General features: G+C 42.6%; 1 long non-coding RNA gene across 1 annotated transcript; it reads left to right on the forward strand.

Moving 5' to 3' along the window:
* The first annotated feature begins 2,744 nt into the window (after positions 1 to 2,744).
* Positions 2,745 to 4,603, forward strand: LOC116685086 (uncharacterized). Its single transcript, XR_004330899.1, has 3 exons — positions 2,745 to 2,771; positions 3,722 to 3,833; positions 4,568 to 4,603. It is a non-coding gene; the product is annotated as an uncharacterized LOC116685086 (long non-coding RNA).
* The last annotated feature ends 6,785 nt before the right edge of the window (positions 4,604 to 11,388 follow it).

The following is an 11,388-nucleotide window of genomic DNA, read 5'->3' on the forward strand; positions in this document are numbered from 1 at the left end:
AGCTGAGAGACTGTTCAGCCAATCAGAATGCAGAAAACAATGCACGATGCAAATCCGGGAAGCAGCAAGACCGTGAAAGGTGAGGGTAACTGTATACAGAATTAGACATTAGGAGTCCTGTCTGCATGTATACCAATGGATGTACAGACAACTGTCACTAGATTACTTTGATACTGAAGGAAAATGTGAAGATCTTCAGGCACGTCTTTACGTCTTTGTTTATATAATTTCTGAGCGCTTTCATGGAGGAATTTATTACGCATCGTATGTCCTAAAAATGTGTGTATCATTTACGTGTGTTCAGATTTGACTGAGTTATGGCTCAAAACAAGGAGGGGATTTCTTTTTTTACTCACACCACAATCACACTGGAACACACGCTCATTGGATCCATCCATCCATCAGTTCAGTCCATGCAAGACAGCGAATTTCATTCGATGCTCAAATTTGGATCCATAATGAAAAGAGTGTGACCCACACCTGACTCAGTCAGTTCTAGTTCATGGACTCCTAATAAAGATTCAGATTTAACCCACCCCCACACCCCCTCCCACCCTCCCTCAGGGCTTCTCCGGTGCTTCTGATGAGGGACGGCTTAGAGATGTCACACCTGCAATCTCTGGTTTAGAGTTTAATTCGAAGTGTTCCCCAGTGTATAGTCTGCCAGCACCACATCGCCTCACTGATGTCCTCAAACAGCGGTTACTCAAACGGATGCCCAATCTGATGTTGTTGGCAACACAGGTGAATGTGCTTATGTAGTAGTATGTGCGTGTTACATGGGTGCATCTGGGTGCTTCAAATAGCAGCTGTCATCACCTGAGCAAACTAGCAAATCTACCTCTCTACCTGTTATTCTGCCTTTGAAAAATAGTCGTAGGTTTTTTTTTTCAAATCCTGGAACAGACCAGCTGAAAGGAATAAAAAGAAAGAGCAATGACGGGAGGAGGTGTGTTATGGCGGAGCGAGACGGGGGAGGGGGGATGAAAGGGAAAAAAGCGGGGGGGGGGGGAAACATGTAACACAGTGTTTAGGTTGATTGATGGGACCGACGTTCATATTCCTCGCACATTTCTCTTCAATTTCTAACCTTTCTTTTCAGCTGTGTTCCATCAAATTCTACATATCCGAGGATTTTACCAGCACTCGCAAACAACCCAAGACAAAAAAACGGAGAAGTACTTTTGTCTTGTCTTTTCTTCTCTTATATCGCTCTTCTTTTTCAAAGTATTCTCACATCAAAGACTCTGTAGCTGAGCCAAAGGCATTTTGAGTAGATGCATAGAAGAGCTTCTACATTTATACATGTGTTGATGGCGTGGCTGCCACATTTTATAACTGGTATGTGCAGCAGTGTTAGTCCACTGTCCTGTCTTTAAATGTGAGATGAGATGCAGATGTAGAGCATGGTGGCCTTGTTTTGAGCGGGTTTGACCCCCTCTACGTGGGTTTTTGACCTTTTTTTTGGCCAGTCCACCAATTTGGGCCCAACTGAAATGCCTCAACAACTATTGGAGGGATTGCCTTTCCATTTCACTCAGATACTCATGGTCCCCATGATATGATGCATCCCATGACTTTGGTGTTCCCTTGACTTTTTTCATCTAGTGCCTTCATCAGATCAAAATTCCCAGTGTCCCAGTTTTGGTTTATGACCCAACAGCTGCAATCAACCACAGCTATGGCCTTGTGTTAAATGGCAACACCCTGAATGAGACTGCGGGGGTCTTGTAACAGACTGCAACACCCGCATAATGTAGCATTGTTCTCTGTAACCATCAGCACCACTGCATGCCTATCCTGTCCAATTACCTGCTTTTATCCTTAACTATATTTATATAGATATTTTGTATTTTGCTAGCATTTTAGCAAATGTTAGCATGTTAAAATCAGATGGTGCAAATGCCTACATATACATTATGCTGCTAAACATCAGCATGTTATCATGTCACTCTGAGCATTTTGGAGGTTGATGTTAGCATTTAGCTCAAAGCACCGCTGTGCTGAAATACTGTGTGTTGTGTGTGTGGGGGGGGGGGGGGGGGGGGTGTGTGTGTGTGTGTGTGTGTGGTGGTGTGTGAGCATATCTCAACAGCACATTGTGACCCTTTGCGGCCTCTTAGCTTTTATAAAATCCAAAATCTTTTCCCTTCCCTTCTCCTTGATCGGGATTTAGAGCAATACATACTTGACTTTAGACCTTTAGAAAGAGTGTCATCTTACCGGGTCACCAACCCTTCGTCCCTTCTTTTTACACTTTCTTCAGCTATTCCTTCTTGCTGCAAATTACCCATAATATATCCTTCACATCTCCCTATAGAAACCCATTAATGAAAGGAGCGTTACCTCCCAAAGTGGCTTTGTAATTCTGTGAATGTTTTGGTCTCTTGGTGTGTTATATGACTGTGAGAATCCCCCTTCTATGCAATCTGTGAACAATGGAGTGACATTTCTGACAATAGATCCTCATACCCACAAAGCAGACAATACAAACACATACGCTCCATGCTGAAAGCCGGGTTGGTGGCAGCAGTCACCATGCTGCACTTCTGACCCTGTTCGCCAGTCAGCTGGTAATTAAGAAACATATAGCGTAACACAGCATACATTTAATATTTTATATTGATGTTTTTTCTCCCCTGTCTCTTCAGTGCATGTGTGTTGCTGCCATGGCGACCGCGGCCTCTCTTTAGTTATTCTCCTGCTGCTTCGACTGGCGGATGGCTTAGTCCCAGAGAAAACCGGTCCACTCAGCTATGTCCCCGTGGAGGGTATGTTTCCTTCCCGCTGTGTGTGTAAGAGTGTGTGACTGCATGTGCGCGTTGATGATGAATGGCTTCAAGTGGATCTGGACATCGGGGGGTCAAGGGGCAGAGCTTTGGTGTGGCGCTGGTTTCTTGCTGTCCAGGGTACAGATAAATAAAGAGACTTTACTCCTATAGGTAGCAGAGAGAAGGAAAGACATAAAGACAGACAGAACGAGAGCCGAGAGAAATGATTGTATGGATTTGAGGGGTGCAGGAAGATGAAAAAGTGGGAGACAATTGGATTGGATGGGTGATACGGATGACAAGCGAGAAGGCTGAGGGGTGGAAGAGAGAAAGGGAGGAGACAGGTGGAGATGGGATCGCTACGTCCTCTCTCCCCTCCCCTGCAGTCAAGGACAATGAGGACGTTCTCCCAATCTGTCTCCTGATGATGGGCTCCCTGTGGAGAGCGTTTCATCCTCTCGGAACTTTCCGTACTCTGATACTGCCACGTACTCTCGCCACTTATCTGGTACTACTTCTCACGAGGTCTGATGTGAGAGCAGGGTCTTGGAGAGTCGGAGAAGCCTTAGGTCTGTACCCCTCCTTGACCCCCGGTGGAGGGGAGAGGGGATGCCGTTTTTCACGGTAAAATTACAATAATGGTTGCACACAGTTTTACTCATTATGGGGCTGCATGCATCAACAAAAGCGGAAAAAAAAACACTGAGAGGATTTAAGTGTTCCAGTGTACTTTAACTGCTGCACCATTCATCTCTATCCATTACCTTTGTTTTTCTGAACAAAGCATCACGAATGAGGAGACAGTATTAAAGTGAAGGTTAGAAAAGTTTTTAGGGTAAATATAGATGGGAAGAGTACTCGCTTTGTCATTAACTGCATCCTTGAGCAGGCACCTTATTTCTAAGTCAGCGTTCACTCTATTTGTGTGTTTTGTCTGTGTGTCATGTCAGTTGTGCGGAGGTATCCGGTGTTCTTGGGCAGAGCTCATCGTTCAGCTCAGAGACAGGAGCTGCACATTCAGACGGTCCTCCAAGTCAACCGCACGCTCTACATAGGAGCCAGGTAACCAACGGCAACCGCCTCCAAACTGTGTGTTACCGACGTGCTCCCATAAATATCATTTTGCTTTCATTTGATGCCACAGCCTCCGTCTGCTGTCATTCTGAAGAGGACATTTTCAGTTGTTGTGGCGACGAAGCATTCAGTCATCATTGTTGAATGTTCAAGTGAAAGCTGTTTGTTCACATTTATGGGAAATAGTGTTCCCCGGACCCAATCCGGTCCACCTGATGCAAAGATAGTTGGTAATAAACAAGACGATGAATGCATACCAAATGCATGAAACAAATAATGATACAATCCACCTCATGTAAATAAAAGATTTCACAATTCCATCGCATTTTTAATTCCACGGCTTCAGCACATTTGTGTCACATAAAAACACCAAACAGGTGGCAGTCTTACAGAAAATGGTGTGCTGATAAAAAATGTGTTCTAATGCACAACAACAGCAGGGCCACTGTTATGAGCATCACAGATCCTACATTCGCATATACACACAAACATACACATATTTTGCTAAATGAGTGTTATGTAGCATAGCTGCAGTACAGTAACTCTGTTAGCCGGTCGCTCTGTTCATTCAGTTTGAGTCTAAAATTAATTTGAAAAACAACAACAAATAAAAAATGGTGGCTGAAAACATTGAATACTTGCTGAGCCCCTTCTTACATTTATAATGTATATCCTATAGTATTCATTGAAACAGTAATAGTACTGCATTGTGTGTTTTGTAGAGATGACCTGTACAGAGTAGAGCTGGATAACATGGCGGGGATGAGATGTTCTACAGCAAGGTAGGACTCATGTCTCCACCGCACACGACAAACCAAGCATGCACTAACAGCTGATCATGTACACACACACAACAACAAACTGACTGGGCTTCGTTCCTTTGGCAGAAAACGGACTGGGAATCCAATAAAACGACATCCGAGTGTGCCGGATGAAGGGCAAGCACGAGGTACACTCTGACTTTGAGATCCACTCTTACATGCATCAGCACCATCCCATCTACTATCACATGCATGGGCAGACATAAAAGCTGTTAGAGAAAACTTATTCCTGCAGGGGCTCCTGGATATGTCATTTACGCAAATTTGATCTTGTTGATACAGAATCAGTGCATCAGTAATCGCATAGCTCGGTGGACGCTACCCAGGCTGAGAGATGTCCATGAAGCTTGAAAGTTATTGTCATGCACACCTGCATAGTGCCAATTTCCTTCGGTATCTCAATTGAAGCCTGTAGGGAAGACTAGAAAGTGGGGAAATTGTGTGTGTATATAAAGTGGTAGTTGACAATGTTCTGAGGTATAAAGGGAATGTGATCAAATCTACAAAGGTGTGATGGGGATGGTGGCTTGCTTGACAGGGTGTAAACCCAAAAACATATGCTTTTATTGTTTAATGTAGCCAGTGCCACTGGCAAAATCCTATCTGTGCGGAACTCAAAAAAGAAGAGGAAAGAGGAAACATTATAAAGCAAACTGAGCAGAAAGAGTGACGCAGCCTTAGGGAGGAAACTGTTTGAAATCAGATGAGAGGGAGATGTAGGTAGGGATGGGATGGGATGGATTTGCGTAGTGGACGAAAGTGGTGAAGAAACCCAAAGGAGGATTGCATAGCCACCAGGTAGTAAGAAAAAAAAGAGTGTTGCTTCAAAGAAACACAGGGGAAAGAAGAGGAAAATTAAAGCTGTGATACGAGACAGAAAGAGAAAGACTTGGCCAAGGTGGAGAGGTGGAGATGATCTGGGAGAGGAAGAAGACAAAAGACAGAAAGGAGAAGCTAAAGCCAGCTAACTCAGATGAAGAGATAAATTATAAGGTTCAGACTAAATGTCGCAATCATCTGACACACAGCGCTAGACCCGAACTAATGATTTACAGTCCAATAGATCATCAGGTAAGTATGCAGTAAAAGTTATCACAGTCCAAAAATAGACATTTCTCACAGCAGACATTTGGAAATGTTACAGCAGGGATAGCACAGGTGGAACTAATGACATTAAGGATGGCTCTGTTGTGTTCAGGTGTGCCAGTAAGCTAGCATACCTGGGAATTGAACTGAATGGAATGCATTCATTATTACAGATGGTAGAGGAATAGTGTTTTGGAAATAGACTTTTTTGCCCGGTTAATTAAGAAGATTAATACCACCCTCATGGTTTTACTGAAAATTAATCCTCCATCTATATCCAGGTAAGATATCGTCGCAAAACAAGCCATAACATGTCAAACTATTCCTTTATTACTTCAACCTGTGCTTTCCAACTGTGCCAATATCAGAGGGTCTGTCATGAAAAAGGTCTACCAAATTACTCTCATAGCATCTCAATAACAGTTATTACCAATATATTATCAGGAGAAAATTCCACATTAGAATTTTTTTTTTTCCTTCTCTGCTTGCTCGGTCATTAAACCACAATAATAACTAACACCGATGAGCCTCTGCAGATCAAACACTCAGTGGAATACTATGAGTTGATAAGCATGATTAATTAATGGCAGAGCAGTGTTTGGTTGACATTTGGCAAACACTAAAATGATGTGCAAATATGGCTGCTTGCAGTCTTTAGGCTAAGCTAGGCTACCAGCTGCTGGCTCCGCTACATATTTACAAAACAGGTGTATACATGTTTGCTGTCGCCAGCAGTTTGGTTAGCTTAGTTAGCACAAACACAAGGAAAACAGCTTGCGTGGCTCTTTCCAAAAGCAGGTCTTACACACTGTCATATTTGTGTAATCATACAGCCGCTGCCTGGGCCAATCAGCAGAGACTCCAGGAAGCATGACCAGCATAACCACCCCGTTATGTTTTTGTTCAGATTAAATTAAAGAAAATTAAAGATAGGGGTACATTATGAGGTTTTAAACATGCTGGTACACAGAGCCTAGTTTTGCATACGGAGTAAGGTCGGCTTAGTCTCACTTTGCCAGACCCTCCTCCAAAGCGCGCTTAAGGACCGTCTGGTAATCAAGACCAGAGCCTTTAATGTTGCAGCCCCACCCCACTGAAACACCCTCCCTGCAGAAATCCAAACATATTTAAAAAAACTCCTGAAACACCACCCGTTTACCACAGCCTACAACCTCCTTTAGCCTAGCCTCAGTAATTCTGTAAAGTGTCCTCGGGTTTCTTGCAAAGGCGCTATATAAATAAAAGTTACTATTCTTATTACTCACATAGCATTTGGGGATGGGAGGAAAACCGTGCTGTGGTTTAACGGCATTTCTTTAACCCTTGTGTTGTCCTCGGGTCAAAATTGACCCATTTTGAAAAAATAAAATCTGTATCAGAAAAGTGTCTTTCGACAAATTAAGAAAAATAACGCAGATTGTTCCTTACAACGCTCTTCACAAGTAAAATAAATGATCAGCCCATGCTTTCTTTAAATTTGGATGTTTTGTTAATTTTATAGCATTCAAAAAACTTTTTTTATGAAAGACCATTGAAAAAAGTGACTAAATGTCCAAAAAGATTTAAAACATGGGGGGGGAAAAAAAACATAAAAATGTCAAAAGGCGCAAAAAAGAAAATGACAAAAACATCAGGGGGAAAGCAACAAAAGACGACCAAAACCTTGAAAAAGACGACCAAAACGTTTGAAAAAAGGTTCAATTTTGACGAGAGAAAACAACAAGTTGCACCGGTCGACGGGAAGACAACTCAAGGGTTAAAAACCAAATAAGTCACGAGGGATACAACAGCAGGGCTGCCAACTCTCACGCATTGGCCGTGAGACACACGCATTTGACTGGTTTCACACGCCACACCCCCGATTTCTCACGCTGAAGTGTCACGTGTGAAGTTCGCAAACTGAAAACATTTTTTTTCACGAGCATCCCAGGTGCGTTTCCCGGCTTCAGGTATGTGCTCTGAGTATTACAGACCCGTCCGTCGCTTCGTGTCCACTCTCTGTAACAATAGAGGTGAGCAGCGCGGCTGGTGGACCCGCTCTGCTGTGGGGGAGCAGTGACGCGTTGCATCCGTGTAGTCCTCCGATAATGCGCAACGTACAGCCTCCTCTAAGAGACCCAGATGGTCCTCTGTGTCTGTCAGACGGTTCTGAATGAGATCCACCATATCAGCGGAGCAATAACATGCACAGCAGACTATATTACAACTCTTCACATCTCGGACAACAGAGATGGGGAGGAGTTATATTGTGAGTGTGCACAAAGTTGTAAACATGAGCAGAAATCTGATGAACAACACCTGAGCTATAGCCTACTATATATACTATAACTATACGATACTGCAACTTTGGGCCACTATAGTGCTTCTCTAACCTCTGTGCATCTCTAAATGTAACTGTAAATAATCATTAATGTTTATAAAATGAACAATAGTCTTTATTTTCCCAAAAAAGTAAATCCAGTAAGGGGGGCACAGAGGATGAGGGCCAAACATTACTGAGCTTGACACAAAGGTTAAAGGATTAGAATTTATGTAGATCAGTGGTTCTCATTCTTTAGAATTTCAGTGGTCTTAGTGATTCCCTCAACATTAATTTAACTTTGGGTCCCTGGTCCCTACACCAGGGACCCCTGGACCTGTTCCCCACAGACCCAAATCTTCTTAGCTGTTGCTGACATATGCTACTGTTCTTCATGTGGTCATTATGTGTGGCACATTGTCTGGGTCAGTTCTTATATCATAAGAATTTAATAATGTATATAATGTAAATGCTAAAAGCCCTAATACCTATTGATACTACAACAACACAAAGGCTCTTGACCCTACAGTTTTGCACATATCATGCAAGACTTGATTTCTCCATTTTTTTGCACAAAACTCTCCAGAAAGTGCCATTTAATGGTTTATTTTTCAAAAATTTTTCCTGGGGGGGCATACCCCCAGACCCCCCTAGGGAGAGCCCCATCCCCCCACATATAACAAATCCCAATTTAAACCCTGAAGTATAATGATGCTGAAAGAGCCAAAGAAATTGCTTTGTACGCGGCAAAATATGGGTTGGCCCCCCCAAATCTCACTCCAAGGTTTTTGGAAAAGTTGGCAGCCCTGCAACAGGGTCCCGAAAGTGAAGACAACACAAGGGTTAAACCAATCAGGATCCATGGGCGGTGCTGAACTCCACACAGAGCGACAGATAGTCTAGCTAGCTGTCTGGATTGACCCTGCAGAGATCTGAGGACAGGTCACCATAGTCCTCAGATTGGACAGATAGTCTAGCTAGCTGTCTGGATTGACCCTGCAGACATCTGAGGACCAGGTAACCATAGTCCTCAGATTGGACAGTAGTCTAGCTAGCTGTCTGGATTTACCCTGCAGAGATCTGAGGACCAGGTCAATAGTCCTCAGAGCAGATAGTCTAGCTAGCTGTCTGGATTTACCTGCAGAGATCTGAGGACCAGGTAACCCTAGTCCTCAGATTGGACAGATAGTCTAGCTAGCTGTCTGGATTTACCCTGCAGAGATCTGAGGACCAGGTAACCCTAGTCCTCAGATTGAAGATAGTCTAGCTAGCTGTCTGGATTGACCTGCAGAGATCTGAGGACCAGGTCACTATAGTCCTCAGATGGACAGATAGTCTAGCTAGCTGTCTGGATTGACCCTGCAGAGATCTGAGGACCAGGTCACTATAGTCCTCAGATTGGACAGATGTCTAGCTAGCTGTCTGGATTGACCCTGCAGAGATCTGAGCAGCAGTTACCAATAGTCCACCAAATTTAAAATTCTAACAGAAAGAAAGCGGAAAGAAACAGAAAAAATAATGCATCTGGCGGAATTTCTTGCAGATCCGGAGCAATCCGGAAGTGGAACGCAAAGGATCTAGATTAGCTTGGCTACACCCATACGTTCTTGCAGAGGAAAAAAAAACCTCTGGGTTGTATGCATTTCTTAAAACCAATCACTACTGTCTTGGGCGGATGCAGCACCATATAGCTCTCCAAATTAGTCTCAGGAAGACCAATATTAAATGAAGTAACTGTTCCACAATCAGTAATGGGAGGTATTTAGAGAGTAAATGCCATAAAACATATGCTTTGTAAATCTTATAATCCTTCCCCAAAGAACCAAGCAGGCCTGTCTTGTTGCAGATCCAAATTTCTTAGCTTGCTAGCTCGAAATTGTAGATTAGAGCCCAATCGATGTATTGGCGGGACAATATTATGCATTTTCCAAATTTTTCGGAATCTGCAATTATAATGGCCGATATAAATAATATATTATATTTTTTTAAATGTAAATATTTAAACTATTAATTTAAATGATTCTGATAAATGGATATTTTTAAAAATTAAATAAAAAGGGACAAAACATCCATTAACCAGTTGTGAGTGTTGGCGTTGCATGGTTTGTCCACCAGAGGGTGCTCTACAACGTCCCTGTTTTTTTTGTTAAGGTGTTTTTGTTAAAGGACTTTAAGTTTCATTATCTATTTTTTATACATTTAGTTATCATAACTTTAATATATTTGGATGGAATGAAGCTCCACTGATCCAAACTACACACAGCTAAGCAAATTAAATGCAAACTAACTTCTGTCTTATTCCCAGTAGTTACTAAAATCTCCTCCAACAAAATATAACTTCCCACATACTGTAAAACTAGTAATAGGTAGCATCATTCAAGACCAAGAAAAGTTGAATTTCTGAGTTCCATCAATTAATTTTCCCATCTTTGCTAATTCAGGGCATCAGACAGTGTTTGATGAAGTATCACAAAGGGACCAGTGTCGTCTTAGTTTCAGATTCAGTGGTAGCAACTTTCAACCACAGCTCCATCAGCAGCCGCCACTTTGACGACAGATATAAACTCCCCGTGCTATTCTCCTCCAGATGGGGTGTGGTTAAGGATGTTATTTCCTCTGAGGATTGTTTTAAGCTGCATTTTCATACTTCAACACTTGCCGCCTTCTCGCTCTCACTGGTAATTGAGCTTAGCTTTAAGTTTGAAACCGGTAGCTTGTGATTTTCCTCTCCTCTTTAATGGTTCCTTTGTCTTTTTTTTTTTTTTTTTTTTTTTTTTTTATAGGGAGAGTGCCGTAATTTCATCAAGGTTTTGCTCAGCCAGCATGGCGGCCTGTTGTATGTGGACAAACGCCTTCAACCGCTGTGTGCCAACTACACTGTTAGTATCCGTCTATCTGTCAGCTGGACATTCTATGTGTGCTTACCAGTTTGTTTATCTATATAAATATATAAATATACATTTTTTCCTTTTGCAGAGAGACACTCTAGACATGGTGGAGAGCCTGTCAGTGGGATGGCACGTTGCCCGTATGATCCACGACATGCCAATGTGGCTTTATTTGCAGGTAGTATCTTCAGTTGCACCTAAAGATATAGAATTCAGTTTTTCTGGCGGACATCAGACTCCGTTTTCAGCTCCAGACATTAAAACGTCTGTGCCCTTGTGTTTGCCTTACAAATGATTCATAGTCAGACCCTCTCACTGAATTGCTTGTTTGGTTTTAATCTTCCCGACCTTGTGCTATCTCTCCAATCTGTATCTTCCCTTCTTACTAATCTCCTGCTTTCCTCTCCCTGGGCACCTCTGTCGTTTTCAGACGGTAGTCTCTTTACCGG

Source organism: Etheostoma spectabile, unplaced genomic scaffold, assembly GCF_008692095.1.
Source record: "Etheostoma spectabile isolate EspeVRDwgs_2016 unplaced genomic scaffold, UIUC_Espe_1.0 scaffold00569511, whole genome shotgun sequence".
In the NCBI taxonomy this organism is placed as follows: domain Eukaryota; kingdom Metazoa; phylum Chordata; class Actinopteri; order Perciformes; family Percidae; genus Etheostoma; species Etheostoma spectabile.